The sequence below is a fragment of the Caretta caretta genome, chromosome 2 (assembly GCF_965140235.1).
Source record: "Caretta caretta isolate rCarCar2 chromosome 2, rCarCar1.hap1, whole genome shotgun sequence".
NCBI classification, from domain to species: Eukaryota; Metazoa; Chordata; order Testudines; family Cheloniidae; genus Caretta; species Caretta caretta.
The window spans coordinates 195,154,713-195,174,499 of NC_134207.1; the positions used below are offsets into that span (position 1 = coordinate 195,154,713).

The 19,787-nt window shown below is 40.2% G+C and overlaps 1 protein-coding gene across 2 annotated transcripts in view; it reads left to right on the forward strand.

The window, feature by feature from the left end:
* Nucleotides 1-19,787, forward strand: part of OSBPL10 (oxysterol binding protein like 10) — a 189,473-nt gene that overhangs the window by 29,127 nt on the left and 140,559 nt on the right. The window lies entirely within an intron of this gene.

Here is a 19,787-nt window from a genome sequence, read left to right on the forward strand (position 1 = left end):
GAAACCTGTCTATATTCTATTAGAACTTCTTTGCTTGCATTATAAAATGTTCCATATTCATGGTCAAATTTGAATACTGATTCTTCCAATTGCTTCATTGGCTTAATCCAATAAATATTTCTCTGCTTGCTATGTATGACTTACTAAGACATATTTACTCCCAGTTAGCTGTCATTCATTAATGTGACTTCATTTAAATAGTACTTAGTGTAACAGAAACTGATCGAAGTCTGGTTTCCTTTTCCTTATCGTTCAGATCACATTTTGATATGTAGTCTGATATTTTATTATTTTTTGTAAAGAATTTGTTGGGTTGCAAAAATAAAGTATTTTTAAAGAAATCTTATTTTTTTTGACAATTTCCTTTTGGTAAACATTATTTTTCTTTTCTCCCCTATTTGTAGTGCAGCTTCCAGTGCAGCTCCCATGTATTAACACCAGCATTGGTGATATCAGGAATAAAAATGGCTCTGTAAACAGTAAAAAGAAGGAGGAGTTCTTGTGGCACCTTAGAGACTAACAAATTTATTTGAGCATAAGCTTTCGTGGGCTAAAACCCACTTCGTCGGATGCATGCAGTGGAAACAGTGTTCATTATTTCTGCAAAGCAGGCAAGGGAAATACAGCTATTGATTTTTATTGTGTTTGATGAAAAAGAGCTTTCAAAAGAGAGAAATCCTGTCACTGAAAACTCTGAACTAAAATTTTCACTTGGAAGGACACTTTCTCTTGGCTTCCTCCTAAGATTTTATTGAAAGATGGGAGATGAGAATAGAAAGTGTGGGGCAAGAGGTTTCCATTCAATTGTTTTATTCTGTGGGAATTTGAAAATGTGAAAAATAGAGCTTAAACTGATTCTGCTCTGAAAAATAACTCTGTAAAAGTGACACTAGTGGGTCCAATGTTTGTCTCAATGATTTCCCAGCCAGATGTGATTAGTTTAAAAGAGATGTTTTCTCTAACTGGTAGCCCTAAAAACTCAACCTGACTCAGTCAAGCTTGATTCTGTGTGTGACGTTTTACTCCATATTCTTTAGGAAAATATGCTTGTGATAGAAATATGATATAACTAAGATGTACTTTATGCAAGATAACTCTTGTAAGGTGTCATTGGAAAGGCTATAATTTACTGAATGTGATTATCCAATATGTATACATGTATCATTTCTGTATCTGAAATTAGGAAGATTGACTATGTATCTATATTTCAACCATGTTACTTTGGGTGACGCCCCCCTGCTAACACTTCAGGTACAACAATGAAACAGCCCAACGGTGCTGATACTGGAACCCATCTTGAATTCTGTACTTTTCCACGAAAAGCTGGGGGGAGGAGGGCGCGTAGCGTGGCAGGGCGTGTTTCAAACTAGGAAACAAAGGACTCCCACTTTATGCAAATCCTATTTAAGGGTGGGGAGTGACGTATTCCAGGTCGCCGGTTCTCTCCAGCTACCCCACCCAAGATGACTGCTGGAAACAACTAAGGCTGAACTGGGGGAAGGAACTGGACCCGGGCCGGAAGGGCATCTGCCCTGTAAAGAAGATTATTAGAACCACATTTAGGCTGAGAACTTACATGTAACCAGTTTCTTTAGTGTATTAAGTTTAGTTTATGTGCTCTGTTTTATTTTCTTAGTAATCTGCCTTGTTCTGTCTGCTACCTCCTTAACTACTTAAAATACACCTGTTATAGTTAATAATTTTTTTTTTCTGGCTTACAGTATAACCCAGTTTATGTGATTTCTAACTGGGGGGAGGGGAGGGCAAGAAGTTGTGTACGCCCTCCTCTACATTGAGGGAAGAGGTTAATTTCATATAATTTGGGGTTTGTACTTCAAGGGGGGATGGACATCTGGGTGCTGTGGCAAGCTCCTTAAACTGAGCCTTCCCAGAGCTGATCTCTGTCTCTCTGTGCAGCTCGGTGTGGCCCTGCCTGTGTGCTTGGCTGGAAAAGGTTGGGGAGCCTAGCACAGGCTGGCAGAATAGTCTGACTCAGTGGTGTCCCAGCATACCAGTTGACATCCCAGGGGGTCCAGCCTGTCACACTGTGCTGTCCTGCACCATCCCTAGTGATAACGTTTCTGCAGGCCAGATTACACCTGCAAGTGACACTTACGAAATGCCATTAATCTTCAGTGAATATTCTCAGGTGTAACTGACTATAATTTACAAAACAATTCTATAGCTATGCACAAAGAGTAGAAGCCAGAAAGCTCTTGCAGAGGCAACACAATTGAGAAAGCATTGCTAAAAATAATTACAATCTTTTGTCACTAGTGTAAGCCAATATGACTTGGAATGTACTCAGGGAGCAGGTCTGCTAAGAAGAAGGGGAACATTTTACATAGTCACTACTTACAACTGCACATCATTGTGTTAAGTTTTGGTATTGCCTTGGATTAAAGGGGAAGGTTTTAAAGAACAGGAATAAAAGTGAAAAATGTTGTGGGGGTGTTTCTAGGTTTTAAAATTACTTTAAATATTAAAATGAAAATGAAAGTATTTCTTGCATTTTAAAAAAAGTGGGAGACTCTTCTAAGTATCCATGAAAGTGAGACACTGGACATGGGAGACAAAGACGGAGCTCTGATAGCATAGGTAACAAAAGAGGGAGTAACAAGAAACGAAATCGGTGATGTAAATGGGGATGAATTTACACAGGACCTTGGAGGTGAAGACAGAGGATTCACATTTGATGTAATAAACGCCAAGTAGCCAATGAAGGGATTCTGGGGATGGTGATATTGATGTGGGCGGAGCTCCGAAGGAGATGGTGATTTTAGCAATGATGTTTTTGGGAGCCTGGGTGGGAGGGGGAAGAGGTGGAAAGCAGGGAGATCTGAGATTAAAAGGGTGCGGTGATGAAGGTCAGAAATGGGCAAGGTGGGTACAAAGGTTTTAGCAGTGGGGCGAGTGAAGAAGGAGTATATTTTCTGAGTGAGATTAAGAAGTGACGAACAGACTGAATACTGGGGATGGGGAATGGAGAGATGATGTGAGTGTGGGATTTGGGAAGGCTAATGGGATTGTCAATTGTATAAGAGAAGGTAGCTGATGTAGAGAGAGCATTATGTGAAGTTTTTTTCAAAGATGGCTTATTTGAAATGGCTTTGGGGCATGCAGAATGTCCAAGAGACTATTGAAAATTCAGAGCTCAGTGTAGGAGACGAAGTTAGCCATTGGATATATTTTTTTTGAAGTTATTGTCAGAGAATGATTTCCATTAAACTTTTTCAATTGGATTTTATCCCAGTAACAATTAATTGCATAAAGCTTTTTTGAAAAGATAGTTATGAATTATGGGACTATCATTCAGTCTCTGGGGATTTCAGAACTACTGGAGCTTTGCTCTCACTGTTTTGTCCTCACTAGAATTATATTCAAGTCTCATCTGTTCCTATTCTGTCTAAAGTTTCCCCAGGCCCAGTGGATAAGGGTCATATTGCTGAACTTTTCTGTTTTAAGAGACTTCTGAATCCATATAAGTTGCTCTTTTTTTGCTGCTGCAAAAGGTAGTTTCAAAGATTTAATTAGTCTATAGAAACATTTCCTGTGAGTTGTTTACAGTGGTATAGAAAATGAAGACTGGGTTTATTTTCTTTTTGGGGGAAGAAATTTCCTTCTCTAAGACTACTACTAGGGTCCATCAGAAATGCTCTCCATTCTCTTTTTGAATAGAACAGTAGTGATGATTGATGTAGAGGTCTCTAGCAGTTTTATCTAAAGATTTTAAGGAATCCTTTGCAATTACTTTTTAGCATTCCAATATGTTCCCAAGGCTTTTTCTCCTCCAAGTTTGCCTGCTACTTCTCAGATGGGATGAAAACCAGTGAGGACCTTTTGTCAAATGTTGCAGTGGAGAATGGGCTTGGGAACTAACGAATGTGATCAAGCAAGAAATTAAAGTATGAATGAGCAAAACTGGCCTGACCTTCAAAGATCCACTTAAATTCAGAAGAACGAAATTTTAAATGTTTTCTCACTAAACTAAAGTACTAATACTTTAAAAATTTTTTTGTGTAGCATTTCCCCCTGTGAGAGAGTAAAAGATTAAAAAAAAAGGGGGGGAGGGGAGGGGAGGGGAAAGGGGGTCAAAAACCTAAACATAATTCTGGGATGTGTTAGCAAGATTGTTGTGAGCAAGACACAAGAAATAGTTGTTTTGCTGATTAGGTCTCAACTGGAGTATTGTGTCCAGTTCTGGGTGCCACATTTCAGGAAATATTTGGAGAAAGTCCAGAGAAGAGCAACAAAAATGATGAAAGGTCTAGAAAACATGACCTGAGAGGGAAGATTGAAAAAACTGGGTTTGATTAGTCTGGAGAAGAGAGGGGACACGATAAGTTTTCAAGTACATAAAAGGCTGTTACAAGGAGGCGGGAGACAATTGTTCTTTTTAACCTCTGAGACTAGGACAAGAAGCAATGGGCATAAATTACAGCAAGGGCAGTTTAAACTGGACATTAGGAAAAGCTTCCTAACTGTCAGGGAGGTTTAGCACTGGAATAAATTGCCTAGGGAGGTTGTGGAATCTCCGTCATTGGATACTTTTAAGAGCAGATTAGACAAACACCTATCAGGGATGGTCTAGGTAATACTTAGTCCTGCCTTGAGTGCAGGGGACTGGACTAGACTTGAGGTCTTTTCCAATCATATGGTTCTACGATAAAACAATAATAAATAAGAAATCACTGCTGCTGTAATGTAGCTCCTCTATAAGCAGCCTCATAAGATCTTGTTCATTTTTTGGGCATTGCTGCTTTTATTTTAAGGAGTTTGTGTATGTCAAGGGAAATTCAGATTCTCTTGTTACTCCATTTTATTCAACTAGAGAAGGTGGGAAGATCTAATGCATAAGGAATAAGTATGTACGAGAGAGGGAGTGTCGTGTATCTAGGAGAAAGGCAGGAGTTAGTAGTTAAGGGTTTCATATTACCTTTACTGCAGTTTCATTTCCTTTCTCTATAAGGAGCCAATTTTGAATGGGCTAGTTAATCTTGGTTGGGCAGTGCTGAGATAATATGATAGCAGCTGTTGAGAACCAAAGAAAGAAACTGAATAAAGACTAGAGCCTTGCTTTTTGCACAACTAACACAAAAATCTGTGTGGATTTCAAAGATAAAGGGCCAATTGTAGCGGTCCTTAGTTGGTGTAAATTGACATCGCTGGATTAACTTTTGGAGAGCTACATCAATTTACCCTAGGCTGAGAATTATCACCTCTCTCTCTCTCCTGCCCTTACCTGCAATGTGTGGTGTATTATCAAGCAGAGTGTCAACCAGAAATATTTAACATCCATAGTCAGTGGTGAGAGCTGCACAAGGATTTCTCGGAGGGCTTTATAGAGAGTCGGGGGAGCAGAAGTCCAGTTGTTTGTTGGGACTGTGGAGCAAAATAGTGGTACAGTCTGAAGCTCATAAACCAAATCTTGCACACTTGAGATGCTAACAAGTAGGAGCAGCACCTCCTGAGATAACTGCCAACACTTGTAAACACAACATAATAATCCTAAAAGGGTTCAATAAACAAATTACAAACAAATGCTTCATGTAAAGAAGCACTTACCACAACATTGATTTCTTTAGTAATTAGAGGTCAGAGAAAGGTCAGAGAAGACCTTTTTCGACTGCAGTTAGAGGAAGAGTTAAGGTACAGAGTAATTATCAGAGAGACATGAGTGGGGTAGAGCAATCTTGACTGCTTCCAATTTATTTCTTAAACAGACTTCTTGTAAGTGAAGGAAAACACGTTGTTTATGACCTTTAATTGAAGGTATAAGGCTACAATGAGTTGATCTTCCTTTCTTCTAAACTGCCTTATACTATGTCTTTTTAAAGATCATGGAATCTACAAAAGCCTCATTAAGAGTGTAATGCAACCTGAACTAACACTTAATTTTGGGGATACTTAAAATGGGACTGTGGACAGGGTGAGTTCATTAAAATCATAATTTTAAATCAGCAAGCAGGAAACCTTAATTTAAATAATTGATTTTAATCCTTTGCATTTGTACTTTAGTTCTTTTCCAGAGAGAGGTTACCAAGCAAGGAGAATAAACCATTAAAAAGGTGCTGATTTGCAGCTAAATATAACTTTGGTGCTTTTTTGCTAACCAAGAGGGTATATTATATCCATACAAATATACTAAGTAAGTTAGGCTACATACTTATTTCTTTTTCAAATTCTTAATTTTTATATTACTTATGGTAGAAAATGATGAATTTCTTATTAGATACATTTTTTACTTGTGATTTCTGTCAAGCTCTATTTAGAAAAATTCAAATTCAATTAAAATGCACAAAACAGCATTTAAAATTGTTTTAGTTCAGTAAAACTACTTTAAATATGCTGGATACATAAGAAAAAATAGTTTATCAAAACAAGTTTTGCATTTAAAACTGTTTGTTTAAACAAAGGAAGTATTATGTGTAGTTGATAAATTGAACTGATCGTTCTGTCCTTCCAAGACTTTATACTCTCTCACGTAGTTTTATGCATAGATTGAAAGACAGGAAACCACTCTTTTTTTTTTTTTTTTGAAACTCCCATTGGTTTTGTAACTTTGAATAAACTAGTCATTCCACTGAACTAGTGGAATAAACTGAAATGAGAATATTCTCTGCACCTGCGGAAGAGGCTACTGGTGTGTAGAAGGTGACTAATCACCAATAATGCTGCCTAGTGCTCAGGCAGGGTCATGGCAGGTCATCTCCTCTTTGCAAAATAGTCCTGTCCTTCAGTGCCCTCCCATTGGGTTTCTAGTCCTTCCCTTTAGCACAGATATTGAGGTCTGGGCCCTTGAACTGTCAGGGTGTCCCCCAGCTGGGTTCTCCACTGAGGTGAAGGCTTGTGCTGTTGTCACATCTTCTTGGAGTGGGTAGAGGAGTCCGGTCCCATCCTCTCCATTGGCCTCTGGTTCAGGGACCAATGCTGGATGGCTGTGCTCTGCACCTTGGAGTGCTAAGCAGCTTCCCCCTGGACCACCTCATACCCAAGTCTCATTTTTCCCATAGTGTAAATCAGAGAATCTCATACTGGCTGACCTGCACAGTCAGTCATCTGCCTCTCCTTTATAGGTTTGCTTAGGTCTACCTTGTCAGGTCTCAGGCAAGGTGCTCCTGAGCAGCAGTCTGGTCCCTTCCACTGCCTCCCTGCCTCTGAGCTGCTCTGCTTCCCCTTTGAAGTCTCCCCTCTAGCTTGTGCAGGCTTTGCAGGTGTGGTTTCGGGGAGCTACCTGGGCCCAGAACTGTTTCTTAACCCATTGTCCCCTTGTTCTCCAGTGTAGGATTTTTACACCCATCATATGGTGTGAAAAGCTGGTTGAGCAACAAATTCTGGTTCCAGGTGACTTCCACTAGTTTGGTGGTTTGACTTTTTAAAACTTAGCAGCAAATATGTACTGTTTAATATTTATTTAAATTATTTTAATAGATTATAGTACATTCAAGTATTAACATGTTATCATAATTTGAAATTTAAATTGGTTTAGTTTAAATAAAAATAATTGGAGTTTATATTTTTTTAAAATCCTCTTTTTATTTTATCCACCCTGTAGTGAAAGCACATGAATGGGTGGTGTGCTCTGTGGTACAGAAGACATGCTGTGAGGTTTCTGAGATCCCATTATTAAAAACATCTTTAATCAGTTCAATCTCAGATGTGACGGGACACTTTCAGGTCAAATTTATTCCCCCATCTGTTTGTAAAACAAGTTTTATGGAACTTAACAATAGAAATGCTTCTGCAAAATTTTTTGTTTAATGGAGACAGTTAATTTAATCACACTTCTGTCTGAAAAATGTTTATTTTGTATGATAAGCTGATGTATGGTGAGTTTCCCTTGTTTATGTAGTTCTTCCACACGCTGTTGCTGAAAGCCTGTAGTGTGGGTGGAGTTAAAATATTTTGCCACTAGTCCATAACGTGGTTAGTCTGATGTTTTCACAGAGTACTTGCTGCTGATGAAAGGTGAAAGAAACCAGGCTTATTATAACTATTTTATTGTTAGAAATGTTTCTCTAATTCTTAAATATCTTGCCCTCTTATTTTCATTTCATAGGTGTTGGTGTCAAAATGCCTTTTTGTGCTGCAGTTTTCAGATATCACACGTGCATATTATGTGGAATAAAACTTCATTAAAAGAACAGTAAGGTTGCAGAGTCAAGCACCCAAAAGATAGGAAATGCCACAATGAAGGTTACCTCTGCAAGGCCCCCTTGTGATAGTCACTTCGTGATCATATACTATTTTTTTCCACAGTCTTTCAGTTCTTAGGATGGACTCTGCTCATTGAATGGACAGCTATTCATTATTTCTTTTTACACTCTGGCGGTTTTTGGTTTCATGCCACGTTTACTGCACACCAAGGCAGGGTTTGGATGAATGCAGAATTATTTGTTTCTTCATTGGCTTTTCTGTGGTGCTCATTGCAGTAATACCTTCACAACATCCCATATGGTAGGAGGTGATAAATCCCTGTTTATGAATGGGGAACTGAGGCACAGAAAAATTAAGACCAAAAGTATCTCCTATCCAATAATTTTAGGTGCCCAAGTTGAGACACTTAGAATCTGATTTTTTTCTCTAAAGTATTTAGCATTATGTAGCACTTTATATGTTCATTGACTTGCAGCTCTGAGTGCTCAGCTCTTCTCTAAATCAGACCCCAGAGTCTCTAGTCAGGAAATCAGAAAATGAGGAACATGCAGTTAGTGACCACCTGTGAAAAGTTTGGTTTGTGTGAGTTGGTTTAAGGAACTCTGTGGCAGAGGTAGAGTTGAGTTCTCTAGGCCGCTACTCAACTGCCTTAACCGCAAGACTATCCTTTCTCATTCTGAAATCCCCTGCCTCATTCACTATACACCTTTCACCTTCTGCTGCAATAAATGAAACGAGGATTCTATGGACAACAATCTTTCACTACACAGTCTAATTCTTCTCCAAGTAGCTATATCCTATGCACTGATTGAGGCTGGGGACCTGGGGAAAAATAATATGAGAATATGTAATTAAAGGGTATATCACAATGCATACATACAAGGAGGCTGAATTAAGGTTGATCAGGATAGCTGAAAGCTCATAACAGGCAGCAAGTGGGTGTACTACTTGTCCAGCAGACAAACTTTTGACCTGCACTTAAGAACCATGGGTGTAGTGACTGGTGCTTGCAACCTCAGGCTGAAAATGCTGTTTGAAAACATTCTCTGAGATGCAAGCATTTGGAAGAAGAAATAGATAATGAACTCGCCTGATCACTTTACTCTGCAAAATTCCTCCTGTTTCAGTAGTTTGACTTGATCAGTTGTATACCACAATGTACTTTAGAAAAAGTGCAGTGGCTAGCTATGTATGGGGTCTACCTGAAATGTAGCATAGGGTATTACTGCTGGCCAAGGACAATAAATGAGAAATCGAGACAGCAAGGCAATTTATTTCTGTTCAGTCTAAGGTCAGATGTGTTGGTCAGTCATGGAAGCCAAGATTTTAAAGTGTTGATCAGCAGTTTGTCCTTGACAAAAGGAAATAACTAGACCTCTACAGCCATGATCCTTTCATTCACACCTGTCACTGACAGTTCAGGTGATGAGAACTGGCATTACTCCCCCAATTTCTCTCTCCATGCTTTCCCACCTTGGCCAGTTATGTTTACACAATAAGCCATTAAGATGTCTGATTAAAAACCTTTTCAGAACAAGACCACAATTATTTAAATAAATGGTTTTTAGTAGTTACTAAACAGCTTGTACAGCTGTTGCAGTAGAGGTTAAATTTTATGGAAACATATGTATGTGTAATTGTAAGTAGTTCTTTCTAAAAGATGCATAACTTAGAAATAAAAATGCCATACTTGGACATCTATAAACATAATTTATCTTACTGACCTGAAGACGTTTTAAAAATATATCTAGGGATGCAGGAGCTGCTTCCTTTTAATTGATTTTTCTTTAATGGGGTGGTTTTGGAATGAAGCTATTGAAAGTAGAATGCCCCAGAACACTTATCAGCTAGTGATTCTGCTTGTCTTCCAAATGGACAGGCAAGAAAGTGCATGAGAGGCATAATACTTTAAGCCTGTGTACTTCACTGAGCAGAAAAGGTAGTTGTTTGGTTCTGCTGGAAGTATTCCTGAAGATCTCAAATATTCTCCTCCTTGATATGCTAAACAAAATGTAATTTTCTGAAAGGCTGAAGGTTGGACCTGTTATTTCTAGAATAACATACAGCAGGAGAGAAGGGAAAAGAACCAACAGCCTAGTCAGGGACCCCTTATACAGAACAGAGAAACCAAAAATGTGTGGGAGTGAGACTTCAGTATTGATGCAAAAATAATATTAATAAAATTATTATACCTTAAAAATTAAGTTGATAAAAACTTGTTTGCACCTTTAGTAAATATTAAGATAAAGCTATAAGAGTGTTATAGCCAGGATGCTTGGAAATATGCATGCTTAGTTAATTGTTTCAATATGTTGAAGCTGATCAAAGAAATTCCAGAAGATTTCTGCTTCTATCTATACATCTAAAAGTAAAGTGATCTTATACCAGTCCACCATCCCTTTTCTTTAATAAAAAACAAACAACCGCCCCCCGAGTTTAAACCCACACAAATCATAGAAATATCTTGATTTGAAATTAATTTCTTTTATAAACACACTAAAGTCATCATTCTTTAAATTTGGAGAACATTTATGATGGGAAATGTTTTATAGAAGATACTGGTTCCTCTTGACTCATGTTTCAATTTAAAAGTGAAAACCTTTGTTGTTTTTCAAATGCCTAAGATGCATAAGCTTCTTTTAATACTTATACTGTATTTGCAAATATCTAAATGCAAGCCTTCCTGTAATAACTGCCTAATAGAGCTGTATAAATAGTAAGATGTTTTAGGTACAAATATAGCAAGATCATTTAATGCTAAACTAACTAACTACAAATGTTAGAAGCCATTTAAGTATAGAATATTTGTATTCATGGGGACTTCAGTGTTTAATTTATGCCAGGGCTGAATCCCGGCACCTCTAGGTTTGGCAGTTCATAGCTTTGGCACCTCTGGGCTTGCTGCATCAGTTATGAATGTATAAAAAATTGAGTAAGGACTCAATGTGCTGTTACGGTAAGGAGGGAAATTTATATGAGGATTCTGTCGTGGCCTGTATAGGACTAATCTGAACTGGAGGGTGGGCAAATATTTGTTGTAGCTTCCCTTCTGGGTACGGGAATTGCCGTTTCCACCTTCCCCGTATTGGGATCCATCCCTCCCCACACCAAACTTGCCCAGAAGATGGGCTTCAGCTACTGTTACGTGTACTGTTCCCTACTGGGCATTCAATACTCTCCATTGCGTGCCCAGCATGACAACTGTCATTCCTTCCCACGTCGGGGATCTAAGATAGATTCTGGGGGGGAGGGGGAATTTATTAAAAACGCTTCAACTAGATTTATTGTATGAAATACTGCTGCATGTGTGCAAAGCAGGCCTTAGTACCAACTTGCAAATACCTGCAAATGGAGGATTAGGGTTGGGTAAAAGCAAGTGTGGGATGGATGCATATATAGCAGTGTGCCTTTTCTTACTGAGGTACATATCTGTTGATGCTACTGTCTCCAGTCCAGCAGCCTGTTTGTCAGCTCAAATTTTACTCCAGTTTTGTGAAATGATGAAGTAGAAATTCTCTTAAAGCAAAATTTCCAGCCAGTCTTCCAAATTCCTAGGCAGCTTCAACTTCCCACTCCTACAGTTCTAACTAATCATTCCCAGCCAGTCATTTATTTGCTCCTGATTCACTTGATGACAAGAGCTGGCCAGGGAAAAGTCATGGATCTCTCTCACTCATGCAGTGTAGGATTCATGGCTTTCTACCTGAATGCAGACTACAATCACAAGTGTACTGTAATTAGGTGCTGGGCAAACATCACTTATGCCCCTGTGATGAGAATGGACAAAAAAGTTTTTTCCCCGAGATATGCTGTGATAGTTTGGAAGGAGTGATTTGGGTCCGTATTGTGACAGTGAATGCAGTAACTTGAAGATAATTTGATTAATCTTTACGATGTGGGTGCTCTTACTAGGTAGGCTAGCTTTAGTGGAGTACCTCAAGTGTACAAATTTGAGCTAACAGTGCAGTGAATATAAACCCTATTCAGTTGCAAGTTAATCCCCAGATGCTTTTTCTAAGAGAGACTTTCCTGAGAGGCTTTTTCCCTATCCCAGGGCTTCTCCTACCTAGCAAGATGTTTTCTCCCAGAAATTGAAACCAGGAAAGGTCTCTTCCTTGGGTGTAGCTAGTAAGAAATTTGTGGCCTTTAAGCTAGCGGTTGTGGGACTTGAGTTAGGCCAATTAAATCTCCCAGGAACTTTTCTGTGTTGGGAGATCTTGCCTTTTACTTGAGAAAAGTAATTTATGTACAGTGCAACAGTTTTGTAAGGCTTTTGAAGGCATATTCTATTTTAGCAGTGATACCTCTTTGGTGTGGTGTGTTTTGGTTTGTTTGTAGTGGTTTTTATCTTTAAGCACATGAATAAACATTTGTGTGGAATAGGCTTTGGCTATGTCTACACTACACATTTCTGCCAGCATAGCTATGTTGGTTCAGGGTTGTCAAGAGGTATGATTCCTGATGTACACAGCAGAAGCAGAAGCCCCTAGAGTAGCTGCTTTATTTGTTTCATTTGGGGGTGGTGGAATAAGCAATACTGTTAAAAGCTGTGTCCATAGTATACCTATACTGGTAAACCACTCCTAGTGAAGACCTTGTCTTAGTTTCGCACCATGATCTGGAAAAGATGGGGAGATTCCCTTTAGATTTTTGCATCATATCCAGACTTTGCCTCTAGGGTTGCCAACAAGGATGACAAGTGATAGTTGTGATGGTAGTTTCCTGATATAGGTCCCTGCCTACTTTGAACTGGACTGAACTCTGTAACTCATTTCACACAGACAACTAGAAAGTACAGAGGGCAGTAACTTTTGATGACTACCAACCTGGGCTGGTTATGAATCAGCAGCATGGAGATGAAAAACTCATGTATCACACTATCCATGTGTTCCATGAGTCTCCGGGGCCCATGAACTTGAGATTTAAAAAATGCACTGAAAGCTAGTCATGTACTGTGCATGTGACAGCTCTGCCAAATTGGGAGTGAATGATGAAATTCAGGCTCTTTGATGCAAGGACCTTGCACACTACCATGAAAACCCAGTGCATTTTTTTTTTTAAATTTCAGCCAGCTATAACTGCTTAAATATTTGGTAGAATTAATGGGGTAGATCATGATCAGTTACACTATTGTAAATGTAAAATAATTCCTCCTCCTCCTTTTATTTGTGTTGCAGTCGCTCCAGAAGGCTCTAATCAGAAAACGGCCCTTTTATGCCAGGTGCTTTGCAAACACATAGAAAAACATGCCTCCTGTCTTGAGATGCTCGCAATCTAAGAAGGCGGTTATAGTGGAGTTTATCTAATCTCCATTCAGAGTGTCTAGAATTTGGCTTCTTAGAGATGATGTGTGTGTGGTTGGGTTTTTTTTAAGCTGTCACCTAAACTGTGTTTTGGAATAATTTTGGAGAAATGAATTTGGAGTGTGTGTCCTTGGTTCATCAGGTGGTTCGTTGTGAGGCAATTTTAGATGTGAAGTCTTTATACCAAGCCTATCAAATCTTATGGATGATGTTGTGGAGAGTGACACTTTTGTTCCGCTTTTGTGAAAGACTGAATATCTTGGTAATGTCTTCAATTCATACTATATTATTTTTGCTACAGAAAAGAATAGACTTGATCAGTTGCAGGCTTCCTTGCCACTTGAATTTGGCAGCAAGCTGTTCTGTAGTCCAGCTATGCTGCTTGTGTTTAAAGGCCAAAGGGAAAGTTATTGCAACCAATTTTCTCTTACTTCTCAAGGGCAACCAGCATTGCAGACTTCTGATGACACTTTTGTGATATTTTCACTGGTTTCAATAATACATATGGCCAGCAGCTGGTGTGAAAATTGCTATTGTGAGCGAAGGTGTAACTTAGCTAATTGTGAGTGAAGATATATTTATCCTCATTGATTTAGTGGATTTGTCATGTTAAATATCATGCTTTTAAAAAGTCAGTTTCCTTCTCTGTTAACTAATACCACCAAAGATTTATTAAAAGAACTGAAAAAAAAAATCTAAATTTGGCAATGAAAATAGACTAGTTGGTTTCACTTGTTTATAATCTACTTCTAGTCTACTGTACCTTCAGGTTTACTTGTTCTAGCTAGGGTTGTTGACTTCCTATTCTCACGAAACCAAATACCCTTGCCCTGCCCTGCCCCTCCTCCAAAGCCCTGCCTCTTCTCTGAGGCCCACTCCTGTCGCTCGTTCTCCCCACGCTCACTCACTCGCTCATTTTCATGGGACTGGGGCAGGGGATTGGGGTGCGAGTGGGGGTGTGGGCTCAGGGATGGGGCCAGAAATGAGGAGTTCAGAGTGCTGGAAGGGGGATCAGGGCTGGGGCAGGGGGTTGGGGCACAGGGTGGTGATGAGGGCTCTGCCTGGGGATGCAGGCTCTGGGGCGGGTTTGGGGTGCAGGAGGGGGCTCCGGGTTGGGACCGAGAGCGCCTCCATCCCGGCTCCCACAGGTGCCTGCCTGGCTCTCCCCGATCTGGCTCCGGATGGGGGAGACCTCAGAGCCACAGCCTGGCCATGGTAAGAGCTGCTGTGAGGAGCCATGGAGTCATGGACCCTCCATCTGCCCCAGACAGGCAGGGACATGGGCTGGGGACTGCTTGGGCCCCCTGCATTGTGGACATGTAGAGGTCCACCGTGGCTCCCCACAGCTGCCCCCCCTGGCACTCACAATGGCTGGGCTGTGACTCCAAGCCTCTCCTCCCCCTTTACCGGCTGGAGGCTGGTCAGTGAGAGCTGTGTGGGCAGCTGTGGGGAGCCTGGATCCCTCCACCTGCCCTGGGTGGTGGGCCTGGGACATGGGCAGGGGGCTGCCCTCGCCTCCACCTCTGCTGGGGGACCCCGCCCCACACTTTTGGGAGGGCTCCTATGCCCTTGCCCTGGGCTGGGACTAGTGGGAGCTGGCCTGTGCTTCAGGGCTGGAGGCTGTGCTGCCTGCCCACCCAGCGCTCCAGGGTGGAGTGGGAGGGCCGTGCTCAGCTGCCTGCTTGCCGGGCACTCCGGGGCTGGGGAGGGGCCCCTCTGGGCTCTGGTGGGGGAACGGGGACAGGAGGGATGGGTCCCTGGGCAGAATGGGTGGGCCGGCTCGGGGGTAGCCTCCCCAAGCCCACGGTTCACCCATTGCCCAGCAGCTTAGTGTAAGAAAAGCTGCAGGGCCAGAGGGAGTTCAGTTCCGTTCCTTGCTGGAGCTGTAGGAGCATGAATGATGTGTGGCTGACTGACGAAATTGCAGAACCCTGGACAGGGCAGCACTGCCAGAAGCCGGGGAGAGCGAGAAGGAGCTCTGAGCTGGTTGTTGAGACTCCATTAGGACAAGGCCTTGAGGTTACGATGAAGACGGTGCAGGGCCGCGGGGAAGTGGCCCAGGGAATACGAGAAGTCATGCGACATAAAGGGACACAGCAGAAGCTGCCATCTACAGGATCCCTGGACTGGGACCCGAAGTAGTGGGTGGGCCCAGGTCCCTCCCTCCCTCCCCCCATTAGCCACTGGTGGGAAGTGACCTGGACAGTGAGGCACCTCAGAGGGGAACTGAGCTATAGTGTCCCAGCTGGAGAGCTGTAGCCAGGAAGCCCAAGAGGGCAAAGACATTGTCTCCAGGAAGGGAGCCCTGGGGCACTGCTCTATCCCAGAGCAGGGACAGACCGAGAGAGAGAGTGTGCAGGCGTGTGCACTCGGCCAAGGGAATACTCACGAGAAGGAGTGTGCCCCGTTACAGGTCTCTGCACAAAAAAGTAACTCTGAAGAGGTGTTCCATGTTGTGTCTCACTGATTCTGTGGCCTTATCTTCGTTAGAAAGGGTTTGCTGGTATAGCTATACCAGCAAATACTCCTAGCATAGACATGGCTTAAACTGATTTAAAAAAAAAGAAAAGTTACTTTGCTGATATAGCTTATACCAGTTCCCCAAGTGAAATAAGCTGTACCAGCAAAAGGACTTTTTTGCTGATATAATTGCATTTACACTAGGGCTTTATACCAGCATAACTATGGTGATATAAAAAAATCACACCCCAACCGACATAGCTCTACTCGTGTAAGTTTTAAATGTAGACCAAGCATATAATACTTTTTTTTTTAAACAAAGAAATTTTTTAAAAAAAAAATCTGATTTCCCCCAGCCTGTCTTGTGAAAGTGACATATTGGTCAGAAAAATATAGACATGGATTTTTAACTAATTGAATGCTGAATTTCTAGCATAGTGTACAGGTTGTCTTGAACAATAAACCAGGACAATGTAACAGTCTTAGTAGAAATGTGAGAGTTACTGCTTACCAAACTTGTCTGGCAAATATAGGAGTGTACAATTCTGTTATGGAGGATCAATAATTACTGAGTGAAGGCTTGGCTGTGTTGCACCAAGACAAGAGACAGTAGTAGTCTGAACAAATTTCACTTTTCTGGTAAAGCAAAATTAAAAGTAAGAGTATTCTGGAGAATATTCTGTCAGTGACTTGGGAAAACACTTATCTGAGGAACAGATTTTAAATGAAGAGAAGTTGGGTGGAGGAATCAACAGAACATCAATAGAGAAGAAAGCAACTGGAAAATTCAGTGCATCAGCAGAGTTGCCGTTTTCCCGTTGTAGCATTGGGTAATGAATTGCCTCTGTTCGGAAATAGTAAATGGGTTAGGAGGGCACCAAATGATAAAAAATGTATTATTTTGAGGTTATTGAAGTAATTAATAAATTGCCCATTTCTATCACAGATGCCAATATTGTATAACTCTGCTATTCCAATGGGTTAAACTGGGAATCTGCAATGATCCAAGACTTGTGTGTCAATGCATTTGCCCCCAGTAACAAAAATGACTTAGACTGAAGACATCTACGTAATGTAGTTCAGTTAGACATTGTATAAAACCTGGGCATAACTCTCCTAATAAGCCATACAATCTAAAAATATTTTTCCAATTAAATCTTTTAACTGAAGAATATAAATATGTAAATCATCCTGTGTATACAGCAGTAAATTCTCATAGTAATAAGTCCACAAAATCCATATGAAAGAAGTGGCTGTAGTTTAAATGACTGAGCCTTTTTTAATTCTTTGCTTTTCCCCAGACAATAGAATGAAATATGGCCATATTTCATATTGTATGGTGTTTATTTGCTTTGAATACTGTTAAGATAAATGTATGCAACAGATAGAAGTCAAGTGTATTAGAGTGAGTGGAGAGAATCAGAATAATTTCTGAAATTTACTTATTTGAGGTACAGCAGAAGAGTTTGGAATATGGTAGGTAAATTAATAAGTTAATTGTCATGATTCAATGGTATTGATGAGATCATGAATGTCTTTTATAAAAAGTCAAGCTTCATATTAATTTACTTTGTTTTATACTAGAAATGTCAGAAAACAGGCAGCAATAAAAATGTTCTCATTAAGGAGGGCAGAGTGTTTAACACTGTCGTTTATAGCATCAGTAATGTGTCTGTTTTGGACCTGGCTGCTGTACTCAAACAGTTGTTAAACAGTTATGGATGGTGACAAGTTAAATGTTTGAATAGCAACATATCCTTTCATATCTAACAGTAGTAATGTACCACTGGCTTTACCTCTTATGCATTATGTAATGTAGGTTTAGATGACCATTTTGATCATGAAAACAGATTGCATTAATTCATATAGGACCAAGATGCATCAAATATAAAGAATTATTGGGATATTTGTTATATAACTTCACTTTTCTGCTTAGAGTGGTGCTTAATCAGCTTTACCAGTGCCAAAACAAGAACATTTTAACTTGCTTTTAGGCAGACTCTCTTTAATGAACGTTCATAACATTCTGTATGACTGTGTTGTCAATTGGGAGACATTAGTTAATGGTGCTATTGTTAAGTTAATGTGTCCTGTATAACACTGTGTGTGTGTTTCTATTGTATATGTTTAGTATTCTGTAATTTTTCCTATTATCCCCACAAGGACCGTTTCTGAAGGATATGGTACATTTTTCATAAGTATTGATCTTTAAAACTAAATATAGAAATCTAGAGTCATGTATCATTGTTGGATAAATGTACATTGTGTGAAAGGAATGACAATAAAATGTAAAGGGAGAAACAGATCTTAAGATTAAATAGATGTAAACAAGTTGGCACCAGAATTCTCTTTGTATAGTTTGTAATATTCTGCATAAATGACTTCCACATCTCAAAGGGGAGATTTTCTCTGTACTTTTTTCTTTTCTTTTATAACAGTTTCCAAAAATGTATGTGATAGGTGTCCATTCCCTCTTTCCTTCTCCACTGTTTTGTATATTCATTTTGTTTCTACTTGTGGAAGGTGGAAATCTAGTCCTTCCCTGTTCCTCCTGCACTTTGTTGATGCCTGAAGTGGGTTGTCTTAAGGCAAAGCCTCCTGTTTGTAACTGGTAAGACAATGGTTTTGGAAGAATGGATTCCCTCCATCTTGTCATATTCTCTTAGTAGTTTTGTTCTTCTCTCTTCACCATTGTTTAATTCCTCGCTCCATCTCCGTTATTCATGACTCCTCCTTCAAAACCTTTTAGGGCACCTTCTAATCTTTCCCTTCTCCTCTTGCTTATGCTGTGGGAGTGTTGCATTCAATTTCATGTAGCTCCCACACCTGCAATATCTCCGATGTATGTGTTTAACTTAGAGGGAAGTAGAGCACCAGTTGATGTTACCATTGGAGCTAACACTGTGTGGGACCTTTATAAGCAGTATTTCTATGCCACAGTCAGGGTCAGAGTGCGAGACCAGAGTAAGTCCCAGACCTTTTTTGTCCTTTGGCCTATTCCTGGGTCAGAGAGCAACAGCACTGCCTAAATTGTATTGGCATGCTATTCTGTTCACCTCAACCTGGCTGTCCAGTATAAATTGTGGTGGTGGTTATGTTTCTATCGAGAATTGCATTCTTTTCCCTTGATCCACATGGTAGAAATGAAGGAGGTAGAACACTGAAAAAGAATTAAGATTGGCATAGACCAACAGCAGCAACTTGTCATTTACTTTTTAAAAAAATGTTACTGTTTAATTGTATAGTCCCAAAAGTGTGTTAGATGTTTTACAGGTAGCTAAGACAAGGTCCCAGCTCTTAAAAGGTAGGCCTGATCTACACCTAAAACTTAGTTCAACCTAGCGACACCACTCAGGGCTGTGACAAATTTCACGCCTTCTGTGATGTAGTTAGATTGACCTAACCCCCACTATAGATGTATCTAGGTCAATAGAATTCTTCTGTTGATCTAGCTACCATCTCTCAAGGAGGTGGGTTTACTACTGTGATGGAAAAATCGTCTCCGTCGCTGTAGTGTCTACACTACAGGGCGACAGTGATGTTGCTGTCTCTGTAGTGCTTGTGGGGTAGACATCACCCTAATACCATAGTAGTCACCAGACAAATGAAAACTTTCTGATTGGTGTTATCTGAAGTTGTATATGCACAGGGTATGTTTTATCTAACACACTTCTTATCCTGGTTTACAGGAACTCTTTCAAAAATTACATGTTGATTAGAAAGAAATGGAAAGATTGTTGAATTATGGATCTTCACTGAATTAGGTTATTGTGTCTCCTTTCCCACACAAATTACCATTATACCTTTCTCAAAGGTGGTATAAGATGAGAAATGCTCTATATGCTGACCAAAAGGATGACCTGTCTA